This window comes from Anopheles funestus, chromosome 2RL (genome assembly GCF_943734845.2).
Source record: "Anopheles funestus chromosome 2RL, idAnoFuneDA-416_04, whole genome shotgun sequence".
Lineage (NCBI taxonomy): Eukaryota > Metazoa > Arthropoda > Insecta > Diptera > Culicidae > Anopheles > Anopheles funestus.
The window spans coordinates 40063857-40091700 of NC_064598.1; the positions used below are offsets into that span (position 1 = coordinate 40063857).

The 27844-nt window shown below is 40.0% G+C and overlaps 1 protein-coding gene across 6 annotated transcripts in view; it reads left to right on the plus strand.

The window, feature by feature from the left end:
• The window catches only part of LOC125763270 (uncharacterized), a 148213-nt gene that overhangs the window by 10531 nt on the left and 109838 nt on the right, over positions 1-27844 (plus strand). For all 6 annotated transcript variants that reach the window (XM_049426178.1, XM_049426180.1, XM_049426179.1 and 3 more), the window contains one exon: positions 15606-16354. The gene's annotated coding sequence lies outside the window, so the exon portion shown is untranslated. The remainder of the gene's footprint in view (positions 1-15605; positions 16355-27844) is intronic.

A 27844-nucleotide genomic window follows, 5' to 3' on the forward strand; every position in this document is an offset into this window, starting at 1 on the left:
ACTGTGAGCAACACCTGAGCCACTTGGGCTTCTTGTACGCATCAAAACGAAGGACTTATTGCACCATGTTCTGGACCCTTCCCACGATCACCGACGCATGCATTCGCTGAAAAGAAGCAGCAATTATTGATCCGATGTGTCACCTATTTTTATACAACCGCCAAAACTGGGCTAGTTCACGTATTAAAACTGCGAGCAACTCCTGAGCCGTTTGAGATTCTTGTAGGCATCAAAACGAAGGACTTATTGCACCATGTTCATAATGCAGAGGACCATCACTACACAACATTTTTTAAATTATTCCCACACTTATCTTGCTTTTTACTTACTTATCACTCACTTTACATTTTATTGAATAAAATTGCACAAATAAATCGTCTTGTGTACCTACTTTGATTGATCTGTCCGTTAGGCCCGGGTCTATGAAAATGTTGCGGCAACATTTGTTCCCAAATCGTATGGACGAAATGTCAAATTCTTGCTGCGGGAACAGTTTTGTTGCAAAAGAAACAAATTGGTTTGTTTCATCTTCGAATGTTGCCGCAACAAATCTAAATACCTTGGCATTGCGTTGGCTCACCGCTATATTGTATTTGCGCGTTGAAAATCCTTCTTCGAGCGTCCAAAATCACATAAAATGGATGATGCACTCCCTATTTCGACAAATTTAATTTGAATATAATTATTTATCTTCCGATGATTTCATTAGAAAAAATTCAAACAAATGTCATCTGCCGTTTTGACATAAAAATTTGCTTTGTTGCATGTTCCATTTATGATATGCATATACCATCTCATTTTGTTGCCATTGAACAAATGTTGCCGCAACATTTTCATAGGCCCGGGCCATAGCGAAACGAAAAGTAGCGGTTAGATAGATATAGATATTAATGTTTAGTGTGTAATGGGTGGACATTTTTTATAAAGCAGGATGTTTATTTTCTTATTTACACTTTGCAAAGTAAATCTGTTCTTTTTTCGAATTTCTGCAAATTGTATCATTCCCTATTGAAGCTTTTATTTCTTGCCATCGCCGGTATTGCATTTAATTTGTCAATTCGCCTTCAGAACTGTCGTTTCACGGATAATGGGACTGTCCGATAAAAAGTACCCGGATAATCGGTGCTCCACTTCATTTCAAATGTCTTTATTTTACGTTCTTAACAAAATTTTAACTTGTTATTTGATGATTAATTTATTTAAGTGTTGGATTTTCGGAAAAAAGTGTTTCATATTCTTTCGCTGCTCAAACCATTTATATTATAAACGTATAAGTGACATTGACATTTGAGGGACTACTAACCGTGGAAATCGATTAACCGGCATCAGTCGGGTCACGAGCACCCCGGATAATCGACGTTCTACTGTATTTGGCACAGAATTTTTATATTTTGCTAAAGAATGTTACTCTCTGTTTGTCTTATATTCGATCAAAATAAAATGTTGTTTTCGTAACGGTTTTTTCTTTACTTTAACGGCTCTAAACCATCTAGCGTTTGATCAGTTCAATGATATATTTTATTTTTATCTGACTAGTAGCCCTATGTACTACAGCAAATAGATCGATCGGACTACGGCCGAGACAATATTGCGAACACACAAAAAATACCCCGACACGAAAGCCGACAGCTAACGACACAAAGATGGGTTTTTGGAAGGCTTAATTTTATTGCTTTTTAATTGAATCGAAATCGATCGGTACGGTCATGCTGCTATAGGCCACATACAATCTTTCATCTACGTGGCCTTTTACCCAGCGACCGCATCTAGTGACACGCGTTGAATTGATAAATCCACTTACTTCTTTGTGATGTGGAAAACCATCGTAACAAAAATTTAAACCAAAGAAAAAATATAAAACCCCCACTGTGTCCAGCTATCCCGACCCTTCGATTTAACGTGGTTTGTACTTTTACGTTTAATTTTCTTTTCTGCCCTGCGTATCAAATACGTGTAGGAGGGGAAAACTCAGTCACCGTCAAGAGTTTGGCCCCGGTTGTCGAAGGAACAGTTTTGGATTATTTTTGGATTTGGCTTCTCGAATTGAAATTTATGAGATCCATTCCTTTCCGTTAGGTAGTTTGTAAAGAGATCCAGAATAGGTCACACATCTGCCTTCGTTTGCGTCTTTTTTTTCTCTCTCTCGTTTTATTGCAATCAATGTGAGTTGTTTCTGTCCCTTCTTTCTATCGTATCTACTCAATGTTGGCTCTATTTTTGCACAAAAAACTTCCACGCGCTGCTTGCGTAGCAAATGGTAGACCGCACATCTTATGGGACGGATGCGTGATGGGGAGGCTTTTACGTAGAAATGCGCACCTATCTTTGGCGCTGGCACTAAATTGATTTGTGACTCGAAGTTGTCCTGCTCCGTTATAAATTTATTTTATTTTTTATTATGCTGTCGGTACAGGAGAAGGAAGTGTAAGAAAAAATCCGCTTGCAAACGGTCTCAGCTAGTTCGGGCGTCCTACGTGGTCGGTAGGTGAATCATTTAATCCGTTGGTCATCATGGGCCGGAGCGGTAAAATCTATCTATCCCATGTGGCATCTCGACGAGAGATGTGTACGACGACCCGGCGGCACCGCTGTAAACGAGCCGTCGGGATTGTGGGGGAGCATGTAATTGAGTTTTGCGATTCCTTGTGTCTTTGATGATCAATATGTCGGGTATAAAAATATCTTCCACACATATTTAGCGCTAGTGTGATAGCGTATCAGCTCATGGAGGGTTGTTGGGACGACACCGGCACGTGGAATGCATTTTGCTGTTTATTTTTGTTTGCTCTGTCGTCCAATCTATTTTTGTTGTCGATGTTTGGTATAAGCTTCGTAAACACTGTCATACGGGATGATAGGTTTTGCAAATTAATTTCTGAACCACCAATCCCCATAAAGCAAGGTTTGTACCGCTGGAAGGGAAAAAAAGCAGCAAACAGATTAAGATTGTGGTTTTTCGAAGCAAAATTCGGTGTTGGATGATGGGAGCTGAATTAATTGATTTTATTATTCGTTGCCATATTTGTGTGTGTGTGTGGTTCGATTGAAAGGTTTTAAATGACAGCAGTATTATGTGTGGGAAAATTAATTTTAATTCGCGAAACGGGAAGTTTACGCATTTTTTATTTCACGTAACATGTTTTCTTCACGTACACGGCTCAACATCGCATAAAGCATAACGATTTACTGTAATTTGTTGTCATTCACATTCGTCCACTCGTACGTGTGCGAATGACTCATTACCCGGGTTTGCTGTAATTGCTTGCAAACGAATCAAATTTCTGCCTAGAAAACGTTCAAGCGGCTGGGATCTTGGGAATATCCCATCGCTCACCAGCAAAGCGAAGAAGCGACAGAAGCATAGTGGCAATATATCTTTGACCATGGCAAATCGTCCTGTCCCAGTTTCGAAACGTAAATGAAACGATTCTGTCCAAAGCGTATACTCAGCCTGTCAGTCGCACGGCAACTTTTGGCCGTTTGCGCGAAATGCCGGCTACATGGCGATGGTTCGCACTTTCAGCTGCTGCAGGGGGTGGCACCACACCCAACCTCCCACATAAACACACACACACGCACCGATTTGTATTTCGGTGTTTGTACTGTCAGTTTTGGAAACTGATTGGTCGCCATTTTGCTGGGATCCACACAGTATTGTATACGTTTTCAATTAGATTTGTGTTGGCACGCAAAGGGACGACTTCAACCCAGTACGCCCTTTAAGCCTCCAATCCCGTCCGCAATGGATGCAGTCAGTTGCATGCGCAAACGAACCAAGACCAAATTGACAATGGTTTCTGGAAGCGTTCGCTTCTTCAGTTGGCAAACCTTGGAGACCGGAAGAACACTATTTCGTTTGGTGGGTCTATGGGTGACTGGATCGAGGTTTTGCGGTGTGTTTCCACGATTGCACATTCACATCCGATCAAATGACCCGCACAGACGCACTGCAAACAGTTGTGGCAAATTATTTACATAATTTGCTTCCGTTCCCGTGTTGTGTTGTTACAGCAAAATGTTTGAAATTAAATTTAGTAATTGTGATTGTTTGATAATCTAACAATACCGATACGTAAAGATAATTATTTAACCTAAAAACGTGCCAAAAACAAAGATGTTGCAATGTTATGATATAAGCTGTTTGAGAATGGTACAAACCACGTAACTTAACATGACTGCTCTTAAATTATGTTTCAGCTATTGTCTTTAATAGGGGGCGTCGTGATGATGACAGATTTAAGTGAGAATGAGTTTCCACGATTTACGTCGAAAGACAATAACATAGATGATAAACTCACAAACTTGTGTGGGCTTTACTTGTAGCCGCCACAGGCAAATAAAACATAAAAATCTTAAAACGAAGAAACATTTATTGTTACGTATTAAAAGTTTGATAAACATTGGTTAAATGTTTTAATTTTCTTTTAAATGAAATACAAATTCGAAATATAATCGTAATCAATGTTTTATTCGGGTTGCTTGTTGTAAAATATTTTTTGAGGAAATTTATTTTCTTGATCAAAACATTTATTGTCCTAAAGAATATTGTGTCATTTTTAGATTAATGACGTGAAACTTAACTGAAGCTAAGTAAAATAGCTGGAAATAAGTAAAATTTGTTGAATTGTAACTATACCGAGACCATGTCACGAAATGCTTTAGTAACTCTTTATTCTCAACTCCCAAGGATATACTGATCTGCTTGTGTATACTACTTATTGCTCAAATGATGTTGACAGCACCTCTTTAGGAGACAAATAATAATAAAAATCCATCATCAAACCCAACCCTATACGGTAACTCATGCAAATCGCGTGGCGTATTATGATCCACCCTTTCAATCGAGCCTTGGCAAACGCCAAATTAGGCACGTCACTCGTCCTGAATCGTAGCCCACCCCTATTACGGGTAAGGTTGAGGAATTACTACAGTGAAAATTATGCTCCGTGCCGCTTAAACCCTTTTTGGAACTATTTTTCGTTCTTGCCGACCTGCAGTCACTTTGCCTCAGGGAAAACGATGGACGGTTTGCCGAAAAAAAGTATTGACTGGAATAAATCTCCATCAGTCACAGGCCCGAGGGCCTTTTTTCTGGCTCAGAGATTTGTTGGCGTCCGGGTGTCGCGTCCATCGGATTTTTTTTTCGTATCAAGTCGGACAAGACCCCACCTCGGGTAATTCGCTGGAAGGTGGGCGGTTTGGTGCGTGCGTGAGGCTGTCTATCCGAAACGGTAGTGGTAGTGCGATCTCCTGATGCGATGCGCCAACAGTGCTAGGTGTCGTGTGTGTGTATCGTCCCCACATTCGGCGCAGCTGTCACGCGATCGAATCAGCACGGCCATCATTTATTATGACACCCGACGGGTGCGCAGCATTGCATGGTTATCCCGTGGCCAATACCATCACACGACTTTCCTGTACTGTCGGCTGCTACAACATCGCTGCGGTGACAAATGGTGTAAACTTACCGATGAAGCCATCGTTCGCGGTTATGTGCTGGAGGTTTCAGACCCCAAAAACAATATGTGTATGAGGCGTGTGACGATTTTACTATCGTTTGCAGTAAGTTTGATCAATGCAGTATTGGTAAAGACTATTGCAATCGACAGTAACGTAGAATTTTTGGCGAAATATTTTTGAAATATTTTTATCTGCTTTGATTATTAAAGTTATGAAAAGTAGAGTAAGATATACTTTTTTTGTGTCGAACCAAATGACATAAATCATATGTTTATAAAATTAAAAATAATCATATTTTCATATAATTTAAGAGTCCATTTTTTAAAGGGGACCCTATTTGTCAGAAATAACAATAAAATTCGAGTCATATTCTGAGTTCTGGAGCAGAGCTTCAATGCATTATATTGAAGGCTTTTTGGAGTTAACTTTCAGTGTTTTTTTTAAGTTGGACATTTACTGTCAAAATGTTATTAACCCGCAAATGTTACCGTAATTTTCTATATTTTTTTCCTGTTTAGCAGAAAGAGAAAAATTTCAAGATGAAATATAAATAAATACTGTCACAGGTCGCATAATACGTCACGAAAAAACGCATTTAATTTATTTTGCATTTCATGCATATTTGTAGAATAAGTTTTGATGTCTACATACTCATTTTTGTGTCACAAGTACTAGAGCTGCTAATAGTTTTAATGAAGAATTTTTGAATAAATTTTCTACTCATACTGTACTGATTCTAGCACTGTTGACCTCCATGCTGTCATAGCATTGTTTGTTTTGTATAGAAAATTTACGTGTCAATGAGTGTGTTATAGTAATTAGAAAATGTTTTATCATTGTCAATGTCTATATTTTTTAATATTTTGTACTTCGTAGTTTCTATCAACACAAACTACATACGGTTTGACTTCTCTCAACGTGAGGTTTGTGTATATTTATCTCTTTGTGTGCTATTCTTCCAACATTCCTGCATATAGTTGGTTGAATGGTTTTAAATATATTCCGCATTGAATTTGTACAGTAAATAGGTCACTTCTGATTTCTCATTCATAGCGTGACTGGTCTACAGGTAGAGCTAGTACACGTCGGAGGATGACGATCTATTTACTGTTTCCATATGTATCCTGGGGCATACGAATCTGCAACCAGAACGACCGTCAGGTCGATATTTTCCCTTGCTCCGTTCCGATTATGAATGGTTAAAGCGGATGAATATTGAAACATCATTTGGCATACGTGGCCGAATGTGGGACTGTGGCACTGTTGCACAACAAGGAAATGGAGATCCAGCAAAACTGGCCACCAAGAAGCGGACGCATTATGGCGCCAGAGCATTTTGCGTTGGCTCAAGATCGATCTCCTCTTTTGAACGCTGTTGGGCGGTATATTTTTGGCGCGCTTTGCTCCTTTTTTCCCCCTACTTTTTTGTTTCATGTTTTGTGTCTTTGATTCTTTACTCCGGCCGTGTTTTAAGCTAAATAAACAACCGTACCTACAGCCGGCTACATTGCGTCAAAAATGATGTCATCCCGGTGAGACGTTTTGTCGCGTGGCAACGATTTGAACTGACTTTACCGTGGGTGAGTTGGTGATGTCGTCGTACATTCGGACTACGTAATCTTGGTGATGTGGTTGTGTAGTACAGTTGCTTCTCGCGCTTCGTAGAGGGAAGCGTGCGATCGGAAGTGATGTTTAATGTTTCACCCTTCCCTTAATCTCGAACGTGGCAGGTAGACCACACCACCATCTCGACTGCCGGAAGCGTATTTGAATATTAATTTGTAAGGTTTGTCACAAAACGTGGACATGTTTCGTGTGGGTTAAAAACTTTAAACGTTATACCTGTATATAGTTGATGCGTAGAACGACACTTATTTATACTTGTGAAGCTCTAGTGGGAAGCAAAGGCAGAACTAGCTCTGAAATGATGAGGAAATTAGTAAGACTTGGTATTTCTATCAAATTTGGATTAATACTTTACATAAAAAAACAGATTTTTGTATTTCGTTTTTCCTACTTATCCAAAGGATTTTAATTAAACGAAATAACACAAAGCAAACAAAAATGAAACACAAAAACTATGCTTCATATCACAACCGTAAGAGTGGAAAACAAAAACGGAAAACGGAAAAAAACTTGCACAGAAAGAAGGCATTTTCTGACCTACCAGTTCCGAGACGGTCACCGACCTATTTGTGGTCAACGGTCAAACAATGTTCACCCCACTCGACCTTTGCTCCAGTTATCCCTTTTTGCGATAGCGTTTTTCGTAACGTTAGTATAGTTGGCATGTCGGGGAATGATTGCACAGGGGAAAGAAAAGTAAACCGTATTTACCCTTGGAGTCAAATACCGCTTCTGCAAATTATTTCTTGCAATTCTAGAAAGTTATTTGTATGCTAGAAAAGCGAAGAACGCAATCAACATACCGAACAACAGCAAAAAAAAGATAAAAGAACAAACACGGTATCACTGTACACGATCTATGTGCTGATATACCATAAGTGTGTTGGTTGTTGTAAATAAAATCGTGCAAAACTTAAAACAGGATTAAACTGCTGCTGTTGGGGGGTGCACCGGAGCAGAAAACTGTAAGCTGGTTTTGTCTGTCGTTGTTTTTCCGTTCGTGGCACTAATGAGATTTTTAATGGTAGAACCTGGTGTGCATAATCTTTTTGATCATCGTTTGGTTGATTCTGTTTCTGTTAACAGTGTTATTGTTTTTTTTCTGTACAAGTTCTGCTTATATTTTTCATAGTTTTGTTTGGTCTATTTTCAAACAATTTTCACCGAAAAGGACAATCTTTGGTCGTGTTGCTTTTTGGTAGTTATGTTACATTCCAGCTGTGGGAATTTATAATAGAACGATGTAATTCATTTGCTGAAAAAAAAATTATACAGGAAAATCCCGTCGGGAGTGTTTCTGGAAATGATCGTTCAGGAACGATCGTTCGGGATGAACTATTACCCCTCGTAATGAACTGTACACTAACCCCCAATGTTCGTATACCACAATTTTAAATTTACGTCAATTTGTCGAATGAATTAAGAATCCGTTACTATATTGAATATTCATGAATAATCATTGTAACCATGCAAAAGGATATTATTTTCGGCTAAAGTCTGAAACACGACCCCCCCCACTCACGGTCACTCATCTGCGTGTCAATTTTTCGTACAGGGTGGTTCGGAGACTATGCAATGTGGCCTGAATTTGATTTTTTTTTACAATTACTATTAAATTGTAAGGAGGTTTTCGCATAGTGAAAAGTGATTTATTCATCGAGGAACCAAGTTCCATACGCTGTTTGTGAAACCGTAAAATTTTCCTCATTTTTGGCCCAACTTTGCCCCATAGCTCCGCCGGTATCCAAGATATCGCCAAACTTTCTTCTGGCCATGGCTAGATGGCACTTGTGGCTAGATTTCGTCCATGCACCACTAATCGCTACCATGTCTGTGGCCGGAGCTATTCGCGAAAGCTCCAACGGATCGCCAATCTTTGACCTGTGGTCGATAGATGGCACCAATTGCTACATTTTCTTCTTCGACGGCCATGCCCTCAGGTGTCTGTGTCTCGAAACATAATTAAAAAACACGCAACCGATTTCGAACCACCCTGCACGAAAAAAAGTCACTCAAATGAGTGCCCGTGAGTGGGGGGGGTCGTGTTTCAGACTTTAGCCTTATTTTCATTGAATAGTACTCCGTCAAGCATTCCCAAATCATGTAGTAATCCGAATTTGCCACTTGCCGTTGCTGAAATTTAATAGCTGTAAATCTTGTGCCAAAGCCCCTAAGGTTCGTATATCAGACATGTCAAACATGCGTCCCGCGAGGTCTTTGAATCCGGCCCACAAAGGAAGAAAGAGAACATCGATTATTATCTGGCTTAAGTGAGGTGTAGCTTGGAAAATTGAAAAATAATTTGTATATTTTGTGTATGTACTCTTTTACATGTAAGTAACACGCTCTTGAATCTACTTGAAGTCCAAATAACTGTTGAATTTTAATTCCTTCCGACTGCTCCCTACCCTTCTGACTTGTCTTGGCGCGGAAAATAATTTTTGTTTGCACACCGGCCCAAAATGCCAAAATGAGTTTGACAACACTGGCGTATATAGACTAGAAAGGGTTAGAATGCACTCAAGGTCGCTAAAACTTGCTCTTCATTATTTTAACGGATTTTTATAGATGGTTCATCATCTTGTATATAGCAGACCGAAGTGATTAAAAATATTACTGAATGAAGCAAAATGGCCCTAAATGCATCAAAATGATTAAAAAATGAACTATAGTGAATTGTTGAGAGAGCCCAAATAGCAAAATTGTACGAAAATTAATTCATTTTTTAAGGCTTTGACATTCACCTGAACGATCGTTCCTGAACCATCGTTCGTCAGGAACACTCCCGAAAAAAAATTGCGAAAATAAATCGCAGAAAATAATTGTACACATTGTGCCCAGAGTACATTGTTGTAAAAGAACTCTAGCAATTACAACTTTATACAAGTTATAAATTGACCAGGCAAACAACCAAAACTAAACCTCTTTGTATTACTTCGTGTAATACACTTCAATGAAACTTAACCAACTGTGTCCTATCGGCAACTTCCACCACTAACACTAATGGAGTAAAGTTGTTAGGAGTAAAGGCGTACATGTTTTTGGGTAAAATAGTTCCCACCAACACAAAAAAAATGCGTCAATTAGCACTAACGGCATTCGATAAAGCGTCCGTACTTGTGGAGTTCTTCCTTCTTTTTATTCCACGCGAAAACCTCAGTCAACGTTAATGTTTATTGTAAGTATGGTGGTGTCGGGTGCCAAAAGTGCTGGCAGTTTCTTTACAAACCATTAACTGGGTGATGGTATTTAGTTTGCGCCCGCGAGTATCCGCAAGCCGGGGAAAAAAGTATCACGAAAAACGGCGACTCAACACTTCTCCCAAAAACTTAAGGATCCGAAAATGGTGCGTTTATAGAATGACGTATTCTGCCCGGCCGAACTGATTATGGTTTGTCATGTTTGGCTTTAAGCCTTCCATTAATGAGAAGAAATGCTGTAATGGGTGTAAGCTTTCCTAAGAGAGGTCATGGAATTTATTTTTACTGAAAAGTTTCGCCTCCCAAAAAGAAAGAAAAAACATCACTACAGCTGTATTAAGAGGAGCAGCTTCATCAGCTTAACTAGGCTTATGTTTTTATAAACGATCGGACGCATGTAAACAGTCATATTGCGCTGCCATTTGGGAAAGACTAACATCCGTGCGAACAATCGCGTTAAAGCTTTTGAAGTATTCAGCGCGTCTGGATCGTTAAAATGTTCCCTTCTAGCCAATATATTTTTTCCCCCTCGGCAAAAGTCCAAACGGAAGTCGTGGGCTTTGGAAAGGCTTCGATGTAATTTTGTGCTCGATTGATTTTGTTTGTGCCGGTACGAAGACAGTTTTCATGGAATATTAAATTTTTTGCATTATTTCCGCCCGGTCGAGGTGTGTAAGAAGATGGTCGAATTCAAAAGAATTTACTGTAAAAAGAGAAAAGTACAACCAGAAAGTGGTAAAGGGACCAAATGTTCAATAAGTGGCTGACTATAGAATAGGGCACTTTGGCAGAATTTATATACTTATGCCGTGCGTTTTTGCTTGTATGCACAATAGAGAGGAAAGCTGGACTGGAAAGCATTGTAAAAGGTAGGTACAATTTTTTTAATTTCATTTACAAATAATATTGCAACATTCGACTTATAGGAGGTATTTGTTCGACCATTTGGTGCAGCAAAAAATAAAACTGACTCTCACGAAGGACTCGAACTGTTTTGCCCAAAAGTCCAATCTTAACCAGTGCTCTAAACGATATTACCCAGCGTTATCGCTAGTTAAAGTGGGGCCCCGGAACAAATTTTCTTCGGCGCATGCCGTAAAGCATGACGGAAACTAAAAAATAAAAAAGAAGCGTACAAATGGTAAAACCCTGGTCGACAAAAGAACGTAAAACGAGCCGGAAAATACTGTCCTAAAACACCGATCCTTTGATGTTTTTTTGTTGCTTTTTTTTGGGTGGGAATTTTCACCACGTCCTGAGGCTCCAGTAGCTAGTCGGCATTACTTCCAGCAACAACCGACTAACCTTGACTGTGAACCCCGTGTGTTTGGGAATGTTATTTCACAATTAGCATCCAGGTGGAATGGTATTTTTCGTATTTTTACAATTTGTTGGCACGTTTCACTGGGCACTATGAAGATGGTTAAGCGAGAGGTTGGGTTTTCCATTCTCTCTCTCTCTTTTTGCCTTAGATTTGGAAGGTATTTTGCTTGAGGGGGGTGTCGTATGTATTTTTGGCCAACGATTCGATGGGTCCCGGTTGACAAATGCCATTCATTTTGACCAAAAAGGTGACAACTTTTACGATCACCTTCGCTATAGTATTATGGAAAGGGTAGTTTAGGGTAGATTTTGTTGACTAGAATTTTACGACCGAGACCGATCGTTATCACAGACAGTCGTTAATTTATACCAATTTTACTGCTGTTTATGCAATAAAGCAAAACTTTTTTTAAAAAATTGATAATTTTTTTTTGTGATGCGACTAGCTTATGTATTGGAACCAAAACACAAAAACACTGTCTAATGTTGAAAGAGAAATTGCATTCCTTTCGCAGGATTGTACTAACAAAGCGACCAGCTTCACAAAAGGGATGACGGCCACAATTTGATACTAATCAAATAACACCGAAAGCATTTCAACAACGAAAAGTTGATCCTCATCTTACACCCTCATTGTACACTTGTTATATTGTCGTCATCCCTTACCGTGGTGTGGTGCTGCCTTCCCCCTTGTGCCTTATTGTTTGCTTCTCTACTGCCAAAAAAGGAAGAAAGAAAGAAAGCACACAAACAAACAAAAAAACAGTGTGTATATCAAATTAAACTTTTACCATCAAACAAACGTCCCGAACTCCCAAAGTCCCGCCCCGGGAGCCTGGAATCTGTAATCCGCGAGTAGCGCTGATGGAAGTTCGCGTAACGAAAGGTTGGCTAACAAAATAGAAACAAATCTTCTTTGCTTTCTTTTGGTGCAAGAAGTAATGGGAAAAAACAAAACAAAAAAAACACAGTGCAAGATAATAAACCAAGTGGCGTTCTGAGTCCGGCGTAATGTTTTCGGACAAATATTCGATTACCGCCATCAACGCCGACACCTTTACCTTCATCATCTTTACATCAGCTACTTCTTGCCGTTGGCTGAGTGTCCGAAGTGATTTAAAACTTTTTTTTTCGACACTGGAAAGTATATCTGGAGTAGAGGAAAAAAATTGTTTAAAACTTACACTTGCTAACTAATGCGGAGAGTTGGTTAATCAAGACCCTTTTTGTGGGGGTAAATATTATTTCGCTAATAAATGTTTTAGCGTTTTGTATTGTTTTTCGTGTAATTTTCCATTGTAATATGCTTAAATGTTTAAAAAACATTTTGGTAGAAATAATTTGTGGTCCGGTGCTGCTGTCTTTGCCGTTGGCAATTTTTCACCCGACAGAAACCTTTCCAAATCGTTTCCGGATCCGGTTTCCAGCGTAGACTAATAAACTTAAAAGGAAACCAAAAAAAACACCTCCAAGGCCAAGGAATATTTGAGTACCAAAAAAGAAAAAGAAATTGAGTACGCTCGTGTTAATTTTCCTTCAAGAGTACGAGATCAAGTTAAGTGTGAAAATAAGAGCAATGATAATGAGCCTGTAGATTTGTCCAAGCAAATCTGACAGTTCAATCCGAGTTGTATCGTTTTGTCTAGTATTTAAAATCGTCTCAAATGTAACATAAAAGCTGGTTACTGTTTTGAAAAGAAAAAAAAAATCTTCTCTACCAGTGGCTGTCAGTGGAAATGTCTGCTTTTCTATTGTGAAAGTGAAAATGTGAAAATAAAAGCATTTTTCAAGTGGTTCCACAATGGTAAAGTTGAGATACAAACAATAGTACCGGTTGAAAAGTTCACAAAGGCAGCACAAAAAGAACGGTCCGTGTTATGATTCTGGCTGTGATTGTGTTCCACCTTTTTTTGTGTGTGCATGCATGATGATGGACAAGCAGTTAAAAAAATTTTTGTTGAAAAGAAAAAAAACCATTGGCTGACCAAACTAGTTTAGTAGACACGTTTGGTCGGAATGAAAAGCGCGTGATGGGTGGAAAATCGTGGAAAAAGCATACATAAAGGCGCACACATAAAAAAACAACGGGAAAATCTCAATGAAAAATGTTATGCAATTGTCACGGTTTTGAGTGGAAAAGAAAGAACCAAATGCCAAAGCATTTTACTTGTTAGTATCATCACTTACGTCATCTGTGGAAATCTCTGTGCTCGTGCAATGACCCATTTTTTTGCTATATAGATTCTTTTTCTGATGATGGACAAGCAGTTAAAAAAATTTTTGTTGAAAAGAAAAAAAACCATTGGCTGACCAAACTAGTTTAGTAGACACGTTTGGTCGGAATGAAAAGCGCGTGATGGGTGGAAAATCGTGGAAAAAGCATACATAAAGGCGCACACATAAAAAAACAACGGGAAAATCTCAATGAAAAATGTTATGCAATTGTCACGGTTTTGAGTGGAAAAGAAAGAACCAAATGCCAAAGCATTTTACTTGTTAGTATCATCACTTACGTCATCTGTGGAAATCTCTGTGCTCGTGCAATGACCCATTTTTTTGCTATTCTTTACCATTTCCCCGTTCACAGCTTTCTGTCTTATCTGGTATGGTCCTGGTGCTGGTGTGAAATATTATCACCATATCACACTGCAGCATGCAGCGTTTGGGTGATGAACACTTTTCCACATTTGTTTGCCTAAAATAAAATGACAAACTTTTCATTAATGGGTTCTTGTCATATTCGTTCTGGCAAATAATTCTTCTTCTGATTCGGGTTCCCTTTTTCTCTCCGATAAAGGGAATGTTTTGTGTACAGAATTGTGACTCAATTGCTAATATCATGATATTTGATATGGTTGCATGCATTTTGGTTGACTTTTCGTGTCTAGACAACGTGATGAAATTTAAATATCTGAACCATTCAGCAAATATGTTAGCTGAATACCAACATTTGAGTGGTGTAAATTCTTTTTTAATATGTTTAATTTACCATGAAAGATTTGAGTATTGTGCGTAATATGACTTTTTGTTTGAGTTTCTCTCTGTCTCGTTGGCTTAACGACCCTTCCACAAGGCATGCCGGCCATTTCTGGGTTAATTACTTATTTTTGCCACGTAGCCGGATAGTCAGTCCTTGCTACGGAGGGAAGGGTCCGGACGGGATTTGATCTACGGTCCTGTCGGATGGAACTAGCGCCGTTTATCACATACACCACCGGGTTAACCCGACTATCTTTCGTTAAACCTCGTTTATGTTCATTTCTCTCTACGTGTTTATGTTCCTGTATATCTTATGAGTGTTATTGAAAAAAGTTATTCATGCATGATTAAATGAAACTTAATGCTTGTTGAACCACAAATATTAAAAATCTAAATACACAACAGTGTTGAACAGGTTTGAATCGATATAGATAAGCGATTTTTTAAAAATAAATATCATGTAAAATATTGATTAATGGGTACTTCAAAACTGATACTTCAAAGAACTTCAAGAACTTCCTAACAAAACAAAATATATAAAACATGTCATTATTATACTTAATAGCTGTGTAAAAGTGTTTGTCTGATTATACTAATCGTTTTTTAATTATTTTTACTTTAACACTTGAAGTATCAAGCGTTTTAAGCGTTTTTCGTTCTTGGTAAATTTTTAAACAATTTCGAATAGTTGGAATAATTTTTATTGTTTGTTGGAGATCGTACTATGGAATATATGTAAAATTCATGTTTCAACTAGCCCCAAAAATTTGTTTGGAATTGTTTAACCCAAAAAAAATGTGATGAAAATGAAGCGTTCTAGTCAAAATGACTGATCCGGTAGTTCTAGTGTTAAGTAGTCAACATAAGAATGATTATTAATTACAAATATAATACAATATGTGCATATATTTCGGTGGAAACCTATTTAATTTAAATACATGATCGATGCATAATCGAAATGCCATTTTCATGCGTAATACGGTCGGACGTAATGAAATTACTTTCATCTTGTTTCAGATTTGTAGTAAAAGTGTCTCCAGCAGCAAATAAATTTGATTGAGTGGTTGTTTTTTTTGCAAAACAAAGGGTGTGTGTATGTGGTCCCAGTTCGAATAAGGCCGCTTGCGGGTGAATAATTACACGAAAGTGCAAAAGTAAGTGCAACAATAAAAAAATAAAGTCGATCCAGCCGCATGCATTTAAAAGTGTCCCCGGTGAAGTGAGTGTATGAGGGTGGGTGCACACAGGGTGCATTACGTAAGTGCCGGCAACAAAAAGGTAGGTGAGGTTTGAATTAATTTCATCCGCGGTTCTCACGGGCCAAACGCGTGAACCTTTTTTGCACCGGCATCGGCCAAAGTGTGTTGCGGTGGGTGTTTTTCTTCGCCTGGCCACGGGTTGCTTCACTTTTCATCACTACGACATCATTTTGGCCACGAAGCGTCAGGTTGTGAGGTTGTATTAGTGTGTATGTGTGTGTGAGTGTTGATGAAAATATAATGCAGTTCCCGTCGCCTGGATGGTGCGGGTGCAGTGTCACTAGGGATTGGGTGCAGCGAGAGGTTATCAAAGCAACAAGCAAGGTGCAGCAGCTGCATTCACTTTCGGCCCTGTTGCGGTAAGCCGACTACGGTAGCAGTATCGCCAACCGTTTTGTGGTCAGCCAGTCAGTGTCTGTGTGCGTGTGTGTGTGTTGGGCCGTGGTACCGTATCACAACATTGGGATCCGAGCAGGAGAACACCAGTAGGCGGCGATTTAAACAAAGGTAAGTGATGTTTGCTTCTGTTTTCATCTCACACACTGTTTGCACTCTAGTGTTTGGCCCCGGTGGGAAATGGCCCGAAAGGTGTTGAATCGTGAGTATTGTCACCTGCAGATGAGGGGTGCCAGAGATTCACGCCGCGTTACATCAAACGCGACGACAATCCGACGACGAGATGTAGCCAGAGAGTTGGCGGTTAATGAATTTTTGGGGTGTTGCAAGATATGATGGCTCGTGGAGCAATACTGGGATTTAGAGCAACGGTTTTTCCCGACCGTTCCACAATACGCCTTTTTCAATTTGCTTTACGATAGTCAGCATTTTTACACTAACCCAATTTGAGATACAGTGGGCCACCGGTAACACTGTTGATGTAATAATTGTCATGTCTCCCATTCCCCACGAGGGGGATTTGTTTTTGGGATGATTTGCTTGTGGCTTAAAGCTTATAAATGTATCTATTTCGACAACAACAAGAAAAGAAAATTCCTCACGCATCTCGGTAATGGTTGTACGATTTGAGGTAAAGAGAAAAATTTGTCAATCCTACCGGGAACAATTTGGTCCCCACCATCTTTAACAGGGGTTTTCGGTACCCACTTTTCCATCTCTTACTCCAAAAAGGTCACCCAATAATGATCATCACGTTTGCTCAATCTAATCTGTTTCGCTCGTAAAACTGTCATCGGCAGAAAAAAAAGAAAAAGAAATGGGAAACGTGCAGGAATGTTTTACCCCGGCTGCCCACATCCAGACATCATCATTTGCTGTCCATTCCCATTTGTCAATGGGGGCCCCAGTCTGGGCGGAGGATTGTTTTGTAGCATTACGGTTGGAACTAATAAATGGTATCATGTGTTAAAAGCGTTTCGATGCAAAATAGATGACGGTGGAGTGCAATAGATTAACGTTTAATGGTTTCACACAATCTCCGCCTTCGTATTGGTTTGCTAGTTCGTATTTCAATCGTAAAACATATACGCTTTTGTAGGATTTTGGCATTGTTGTTTGTTTGGTGTCTGATAAAGATTTTTATTTCTTGTTTGAGACATTGTGAAATGGTGAAGCAGTACGATGTTTACATTTTTATTGGGAATTTTTATCAAGATAGCTTCAAAATTACCTCAATGGAGAAATGTATTCAACTGTTATAACTGTATTATATATTGTAACTGTATTGTAGTCTAGTGATGTTTATTTCATCGGTTCGAATCTTACAAGACAGGACCGGTATCATAATCCCATCAGGACTACTCTTGTACGCAGAGCTATCCTTAGGAACGACCAGGTCGTATTAAGACTTGTTTTACCACTTATCCGGATAGTCCGTCTTTGCTTCAGCTCCGGATGAAATTTGGTACCCAGTCCTGTCGTGTGGTCCGGTGCCGTTTATCACATACACCACCGGGTCGCCTCTGCTATGGGTAATTTGAAGTCAATGAAAGCCAGATGTGATAGGTTAAGACGCCGCGAGTTTGTAGTATCACAAAAGAAAAAAGTTTTAAAAATAGTTTGTTACACACATTTGCTCTAATCGATGACAAATATCGAGAACAATTTTAATTTATCGCCACAGTACGAACGAAGGGAGACAAAGTTGCTTGACAGATTCGTTTGTTCACTGTTTTTAAAATTGAAAGAAAAATCTGGTACTCTGTAAACCTGAAGCTGATAAATCATGTCACGAAGCCCCAACGTTTTTTTATTCACACTACTGTGTTCAGCAAGCGATGCAGAAGGGCTGTGAAGCCGATCGGAGCCATCTAGCCCATTAATTCTATCCCTTCGGCTTGGTGGCATGATTCAGTTAAAGGTTCGGTCCGGAGACACCTCGCTCGAAATTTCCTTTTCGAGCAAACATGAACGAAAAGGCGTCCCCGTTTGTAAAACTGCTGAGGACGTGTGCATAAAACAAACTAACTACCGATAAAACTCTGTCGTGGGTGGGTGTTAGCTGGTAGCGAACGAGAATAAAAGGTTTGCCACGCTTCGGTAGCGGTTAAATGTCACCGACGGAAGGTAATCAATAAAGCATCTCTTTTTTGGAGTTTTTTTTCCCGATCCATTCTTGCGGCTGGTACGACCGACCACCACTGAACTGACATTTTGAACCACCGATATGCTGATGTTGTCGGATCAACACTCACCCCGATGCACGTTGTTCGCGTTTTGGTTTGGGAACATAATGGCACGAAGAATGGAGGTTCGAAAACTTAGCCGTTTTCCCACGAGCCTGATGATGAGGATGTGGCTGAAGTGGCGATGGGTTGGGCACGCCTCGCGTTGAAGGTTTGCCGGATGGACATGGTAACTGGCAAAGTCCTGTCGGTTTGCCCCGTGGTGCACTGCAGCTCTATGCAGGTTTGTTTTTATGCAGCATAGCGGTCAAATATGAATCACGAACATGTTTAGCACGCAGAGAACCATGGTTAGTGTGACTTGGGCTGGACGGAAAACCCGATAATTGCTAGAGGACGAACGAACTTCGAAACGATCGATGTTTTGGGATGGCCGCCGTACCGTGACTACGGTACGAAAGGTCGAGTTACTTTGTTCGTTTGCTGTCGTGACTGTTTTGCAGTGATATGCACGGGGTAGACGTTCCTAGAAGGAATTAATAAAAGTTAAGCAGTAACTGGCATTCTAACGCCATTGCACTATAAGCACATTTGTCAGGTTTCTTAGATAAAATAAAATCGCATGGCATGGTCGCAAAAAGCAATCCCTATTGGGAATATTTGGAATAATAACAATTATCTAATGAAGTCAACTGTAATTTAATTTCATGTATTGGATTCTGGGCGCACCATATATTCGCTGAAGGAAGGATGTTAATCTATTTATGTTAGATTCCTTATATCGGCATAAATCGATGTGAGTTATACAAGAAATACAATGTAAATTAATCTTTGAAGTCCGAGATATGATGATTACAATGATGGTGATAAGTCCCACCTCTTACCCCAACACAGGTTTCAGAAGGACTGAATTATCTCAATGACCTTTTTACTCTAATAATAGAAATTAAACAACGAGTAAATGGTGGCATCAATATGCATTTTGAAGAGTTCACCGTCTCATTCACGCTTCCAAAATGCATCCAACCGAATTCCACCGAGGAAAAACGGGTCTCATTTCACCTCAATTTCTCTGGCATCCTTTACATGGCGCTCCAGAACCGATTAATGGAACTGTTTCAACATATTTAAGGACACGGCTGCAACTTGGCCAGGTCTGCATGTGGATGGCCTAAAAAGTTTGCTTTTTTAATGATCTGACCGGACCACTTCTTCACGTCGCACGTCGTGAAGACATGGCCAGGCTGCCAAGCCGTTTCCAGGAAACTCGGTCTAGGGCTGCATTCCTCCATCCACAGCTCCATTCGATCTCCGACAGGTTCGACTCCACCTAAACTAGCCAACGAGCTCGCTGTGCTCCTCTCCGCCTCGTGCCGAACGGATCGCTGACGAGCACCTTCCTGGCGGGGCATGAGTCCGGCATCCTCATCGTATCCTTCCATCGTCCATCGTGCCCTAGCCATCGTATCCTTCCAACTTTGACAACCGTCAGGATATCTGTACCGCTAAACAGCTTATCTAGCTCCTGATTCATTATTCTTCTCCACACGCCCTGCTCGTACACACCGCCAAAGATAATCCTTAGCACCCACTGTGGACCCATAGAGGACTATCGGACGTATCAGTGTGCGATATATCGTACATTTCGTGTGGTGCTGGAGCCTTCTGGATCGGAGGGGTTTTTGGAGCCCGTAGTAGGCACGAGTTCCCTGAACAATGCGCCTTCGGATTTCACTGCTCTTGTTGCTGTCCGAAGTTACGATCGTACCAAGGTAGCAGAACTCCTCTACCACCTCGAGATCGTCGCCGTCAACTGATACTATGCTCCCGAGTCGGGCTCTATCACGGTCAGAGCCTCCGAACTTTGTCTTCGTGGCATTGATCCACAATCTAATTCTAGCACACCGCCGCTGATGTCTGTCCGATGATGTAGATGTCATCCGCGAAGCCGAGAAATTGAAGAAAACTGGTGGAAATCGTCGAAGCCCGCGCTTCGCATGACACCTTCTAGAGCGAAGTTAAACAGCGAACAGTCAATGAACAGGTGATGCGTAGGGATTTGGTGCTCTCGGCATTTCTTGAGGATCTGCCGTAGAGTAAAGATTTGGTCGGTGGTCGATTTGCCTCCAACAAATCCTGCTTGGTAGCTTCCGACGAAATCTGTGGCTAGGGGCGCAAGTTTGCCGAAGAGTATTTGAGACAGGATCTTGTAGGCAGCATTCAGGACTGTGATGGTTCGGAAATTAGCGGAAGTTTGTCGCCTTTTTTGTACCGTCTGTCGCCCTCTAAACCATCATCCATCATCAAAAAGAATGTTTAATAATTAAAGTGGCCGAACGACAACAAGGGGGAAGTGTATAGATTAAATCTCAATTTCAATACCGTTTATAGTTCGAAAAATGTATCAAAAAATGTATGATGATATGTTTGTAGATTATTATCTCAAATTCGCCAAAAAGTCATGTTCCATATGTGTATATATCGTAATTCTCCTGGAGATAAAAATGGTCTTCCTCCAGACAGATAAATCGGGATGAATTTCATAAGCATTATTAAAAAAAAGAAGAAAACAGTCAAACTTACACACTCACATAAGCTGACGTAGATATATTCGTGTGAATATTTATGAGAATCCAATGTTTTGGATCGTCCGAAGCAACGTTTAGCAGGTTAGCCATAGAAAAATACACCAACCCACTCATGGGCAATATTTTCTTCCGCAGTATACCAAAACACCTTGTCCTTTTTCCTCATGGCTTCGACGTGTGTGTGTGTGTGTGTGTGTGAGGAAATGGATTGGCATTGAAAATGGTACACAAGTTGCTTCGGGAGTTGGCTTTGATTTTCTTGCCCGCTTCTGCCCATGGTGAAATGGCGCTTTCCTTCCGTGAGCGAATGTTTGCTGTTTATATGTACGTTCGTTAAGAAAGTGCAAAGCAACCTGCTAACCGAAGGAATCCTAATGTGCGTTTGGTTTTTATTATTCATTTTTTCGTGTATATTATTCTGTTATCGTTTCCGTTGATTCTTACCTTCTTGGGTGCGTACAGTGTAGCTATACATAATGCGAAGAAAAACTCGGGAAATGAAAGGTCTTGTTGCATGTGTTTATGCGTACTTTATTTTAGGAAGGGAAAAAAAATTAACGAACTACCCCGTCTCTGGGTGTTTCAGTCAATCATCGATCGACATCCATAACTGACTGAAAAGGAGCTTTCGTTATGCTGGTTCTGGTTCGCTATTTCCCAACGTTTTCGGCTGGAGGTGGGTAAAACGATTGATCTGAGTCGTCGGTATCGATAGGTGCGGTACTTACATAGATGCTCTGGAAAAGGGCAGATGCTGGTAGAGAGAGTATTGATTCATTTGAATATGATTTGCATCTCAATGAGAGTGTCGGAAAAATACTGATGGACGCAACGGAACAGGTCGTCAGTGGTGAGAATGTATGGAGGCTGTAATGGCCGGGGGTACGGCCAGTTGGTTCGCTTTGCATGACAAGATGATTCAATATGCTGACTTAACGTCAGACACACCCGGCGAGCGAACGAAGTAATGAAGTTTGCTTCCGATTGCTGTCCGTTAATGTAATTACATTAAGCTTACCTCGGTGGGAACATCCGTTTACATAGTGTCCCTTTTTCTACAGCTATCTTCGTCTTAATTCTTTAATTTAAGAATGCACAGCCAGTTATCGGCAAGTGAACATGTCAAAGTATTACTGTTCAAGTCGCACACACATATAAAAAGCTGTTAGGATTAATAAACATTTCCTACAAAGCTTGTTCTTGTTGCGGGTCGAAGTCGTTTTCTATTTAATTAATTTTTCTTGTAATGCCAACAAAAGGAAAGCCATGGATTGATGTGCCCCAACGTTCATTAACTTTAAAGCTTTGTGAATAGAAAAAAAACACACTCAAACAGTAAGCGATAGAAACCCCTAACCGAACAGATGAACCGATAAGCAAACGCATCCAGCAAAACACCCCGCAAAGCAATCGAATCGGTTGGGTAAGCTTTCGATAAAATTATTCATACCAACATCCACCATCGCAACATACTTTGCCCATACACGAACGTTGTCCTCCCGGTTTTGTTGGGTCTCTTTCGCTGAGTTTTGTTAACCTTTTTTTTCTTCCTCGGTGCTTTCGTTTTCTTCTTCAGTTTGAGGATCAAAACCGATGGTTTGACTCTTTCTTCGGTTTTGCTTAACAGTCGGTTCCACAACGCTTCATTATTACAGCTATATACGGTCGGTTAACCAACGTGTACGTAAAGGGGTTTTTGGAAGTTTGTCAGCTACCCCCGGCGGGCGGGCAGTCGCCCGGCATCGAAGGACGTGACGAACATTCCGAATAGGAAACCGTGCTAAGGATGGATGGCAACCCTGCCCCCCCACCCCCCATATCGAAATATGGCGTGCTATCGTGGCTTAAAGAAATTGGATAGCGCTTGGTAAGCGGTAGAAAGAAGAACACCAAAAGGGTGGACACTTTGGAACTGGAATTATGAACTACACCACACTGGTAAGCTCACTGGATGGGAGCAGCGATGAAGTTTTCTCGTCCAAAACCGGGCCCATACGAATACGACAGTGTACGCATCGCTACGTAGAAATGTAGTGAAAACATATCGATTCATAATATGGTTATGGTTCCCTAAGCATGGACGTCGCGCCGGCCTGCGTATGCCTGGGCTTTGCGGTGCGGTACATAAGTCGTCGACCTTGCTCTCTGGTCTGCAGTACGAGAGCATAATCGAACTGAGAACCGTACACTGTTCTGCCCTTGCACAGGGCGCCCGGCGTCTCAAGGTTTATGATTTGATTCTCAGTTTTTTTTTCACCCTTTTTTTCGAAAGTATGCTTCCCATGGAAGCTTATGTTCTATCAGATGATTGAAATAATTAAGTGATGGTTTTTGGTGTAACCTTTTCGCTGATTATCTCTGACTCACATTTTCTAGAATAACGTAAACAACAATTCGGTCATCGTACAACGTGTGCTGGACATGTTGGGCATCAGTGTAGTACAACCAGCTGGGAAAGGTGATTGAAATTGACGTCATACTACAAACGGGGTAGGGGGGATGAACAGAGTGGAGAGATTTTGTTCGCCTTTCTGTGGCACGCAAGTAATGCATCCTATGGTATGTTGAGTTTCACTTTTTATTTGGCCATGCATGAAAGTATTCCAAAGCATAGGTAATGGAGGCGCACATACTGTTTTAATCAGCAGACTGCACAGCCAATTGGTGTGGGATAATAGTAATGTTTTACCGTGCGCGGGATTAGTGGCATCGATGTGGAAAAGTAAATACACCTTTGCCGCTACTTTGGACGCTGGTTGAAAGCCATGTTACAGATAATTTGGATGATTTCGATCATCGAAATGGTTGGGATGCGCTGAGGCATTTGCTAGGGTTATCAGTCTTCATTTCAGTGCTCCTAAGCGCTGTCGTAACGTCTAATTGAACCATTGATTCGTATGAGATTTATGTGTAAACATTGTACAGTCAACGAGGTGTAATGATTTTTTTTCTTATTTTTTGGTCTTAGGCACCATCTATTCGCATGGCATTGCTAGCTTTTCTTGACTATATTTACTCAAAGCTGAATAGTCAGTACTACGTTCGGCTGTATGGTCAATATGGGATTTGATGGGAGAAACTTAATACTTATTCTAAAAATAGATATGATACCAACTTTTTTTATCCGTAAAATTCATTTACGGATTCCGTATTATTAATTCCGTATTATTCATTTGTTTTTTTTATATTTTTATCTAGTTTTTTGTATAGTGGAGCGCTGATTTTACGGGCATGTTGGGACTCAATTGTGGTCGGATAATCGAACAACATGGATAAAAGTTTCACACGGTTTGGTTGACAGATATGCGTTTATAGAATACAGTTCAATATTTGCTCTTATTTTTCTTACAACTAATTTATCGCTGTAATAAAATCCCTTGCTGTACATGAATTCTAGCAACTCATCAGCATACGATGTTGCAGTGTTGAAAACTATAGGCTCTTCCAGACACTCGTCTTCTGATTCTGAATTAGATTCATCGTCCGTATTGCATCTTGTGTCTAAAATAATGCCTGTGTCGCTTTTGAATTCGTTTCCAGGATAATTACAATCTATTAGTATGCACGCCTCAACGCTTTCCTCGCCTACATGTTCAAGACATGATAGTTTTTTTAAGATCCTTCCGATCCTTAATTTCTACAATCCCTCAATTTCTTCACAATCATTCTCCTCATATTGAGCAACAGCCACAAGCTATGATAAAATATTATACCAAGACCGCAGTAGAGTTACATCCGGAACCTTCTCCCTGAGCCAAAGAAAACATGGCATCAACAATAGTAATTATTTTCCAGAAATCTACTACTCTTATGGCTGTCCTGTTCCTTTGAAAGTACGAACGAGTATAAACGCACCTCAGATCCATCTAAATAAATATGGCTGCATCCGATTTCAAGCTGTCATTTCAGAAGCTGCACGGATAATGAGAAGTCGGATAAGTAAAAGGTACCCGGAAAATCGGCGTTCCACTGTAATATTTGTTGTTTCGTTATAAATTTAATTTCAATAAGTACAATACGGTTGTGTAAACATTAGACGTTAAATATAGTTTGTAAGACCAGGCCCGTCTAACCGGGGGAAAAACACAACCCGACAAATGCCATAAAAATCGATAATGAAAAATAATAGCAGTACGCCTTCGTAAGACATTTTGTACAGCAATTATAGTTTGCATTGTGTTGTTTCCTCAATTACATTACACATTTTTCGTATACGACACATCTATAAAATACTTTTAAACTGTTTTCATTTTTAGTTAATTGAATCAAGGTGTCAACAACGCTATAAATTCAATCATTGTTTCATATCAATCATTCCACGTTCAAGCAGTTATCGTTCAACATCCGTTTCGCGTAGCATATAAAAAATGTTGCAAAACAAAACTTAAAATACAATGAAAAAAAGGAGGAAGCAACCTAAACGAGCTTCCACTCCTAAAGCGTCGTTCGCGATGTGAACGCTTCGGTTGGTTAAGGCAAAGCGGAAATGGCGAAAGTGATCGTGGCTCATAAGGTACCCTCGGGAACCGGAAATAGAATTCACTAAACCATTCGACAGCTATTCCTCGCCCCCAGTGTCAGCGTTGTGGTCTGTAAACGCGAGTAATCGCCAACGGATGAATTTGGTGCTTGATTGATTAAAATTCATTGCGTGCAGTACGCAATTTCCCCTTCGAGCACTTTGAACAATTTTATGGAATGTCATCAGCTGGTTTGGACGTGTCGCTAGTCTATCCCTCCTATACCACCCTTACGGCTGTGAATCCTGTTCAGAATCCGGATTTTGTTTAGGTTGTGGAGGTTTTTTAGCTCGTCGCATTTGGCTGCTATGGGAAAGTTGCTGACCCGATCTGGTATGATACGTAGTCCTTTACTGCTGATAGCCACCTTAAAACGATCTGTGATACAATCATGGGACTGTGATCGGTGAAGGACAGATTCATTTATTATATAGCAGATTGGACTTGTTTTTTTTTTCGCACGTTCCGAATATGTTGCGGACAATTATTCTACTCAGGCTATCGATTTAATAAATTTATCAAAACGTTGTGGTTCTCTGCCTGTGGTTTACGCTTATGTGCCTTTAGGTTTAATTTTTTTTTGTGTTATTTTTCTTTTGTTTTTCACAATTCGGTCACCCTTGCGGTGTGTTATTTTTTTTGTAGATGCTGAAAAATTTGGGGTTTTAGGAGAAAAAAAAACAATGTAAAAACTTCAAAATTGTACACGAAACATCACATTGAAACGTGTTGTCTAAAAGAAGGCACCAACAGGATGGTAACAGAATGAGAAACAGTTGAGTGATTGATTGGATAAAATTGAAAGTTTTCCACCCATTTCCTAGTTCATTTAACCGGCGGGGTTCTCGTATTTTTTTCGCTCTCAAAAAATGACCGCTCGTTAGATGGTTTTTGGTGTTTTTTTTCTAGTAGACGAATCCATCAACTTCTTTTTTATTGAACCATTCAATGGTCTATGTTGAGGGAGGTTTTGATAGGCCGCCCAACACGTGCCGAAAAATTGATCGAAGTCATGCGTAGATATGAACCCGCCGGTATGCTTGTTAGTAATTTAATTGTTAACTTCTACTGTCGGTTTTGATTGATGTTGTTATCAACCGTCGATGGATGTACCGCCACTATCAGTTGGTATGTTATACTGAGTCTGAGTCTGAGTGAAGTGTTGTCAACTTACATGTTTTTATTTTCCTAAACATTGTTAGTTTACAGTCAATTGGTTTGTTTATTACCGACGTTGGGTTGTTGCATATTTGATCAAAATATTAATTCTTTTGCTTTCCAACATGGTAATAAATCGCATTTAAAGTAATTTAATGTTGTGTTGTGTTAATTGAATCTTTTGAAAAGAATCATTCATATGAATCTTCATTGAAAAGTCATTCAAATCATGAGCCGAATCCAAAAATATTAATCAATTTTCATAAATTGAAGTGAATCCTCAAAGATTCATAAATCCTTTAAGATTCGCTACAAACTAACTTAAATTAATTGGGCTAACCAAGACAGGGGGAGAAGGATTTTTTCCAGAAGTGCTGACCGTCAGGTGGAGGGGCAACCATGTAAATCAGCCGATACTCTAAGGATTTCTAATTCAATGGGGATTCACGAATCTTCATAATAGAGAATAGAGATTCAGAATCATTCGTTCAATTCAAAGATTCGTTCAGTTTCGCGAATCTGAATCAGATTCACCCAACACTAATTTAATGGGAAAATAATGCTTAAAAGTAATATAGAAACTTATCTTACACATTTATTTTATCTGCGTGTAAATAGGCTTATGCTTCGAAAAAATGAGTTAACAACCTTCAGTCGCTTGAATCAAACTTCCATCACACAATCCAGTCGTTGTCGGATGGTTAGCATTCATCCGGCGCCACATACCACATCCGTTTACAGTGCTTGCCGTTGAAAATTATGAATAAAAATTAAATTAAACAAGAGTGCGGGCTTCGGCATTAATTTGTTTGCACTCAACATAATCCTGAAGTGGAGCTCGAATGTGTTGTAAAATATGGCACTCGGCATACATACACACTCACACACGCCCGTTCCATCATGTTGCTCGCAATGGAATATATTCTTCTGTAGACCGGAAATCGATGCACGTGGCCAAATCACGCGCATTGTGGCGAAACTAAGTTAAAAAGAACGGAGATAGGGTGCAAAAAAAAGGAAAACACTTTACGCATAACTCGTGTCCTTTTGCTTTGGTTCTCTCTTTCTCTCTTTGTCGGTTCATAAAACATATAACCCATCCCTACAAGCGAAGTTGTGTTACTGGTTTGCCTGCAACGAGTTCCACCA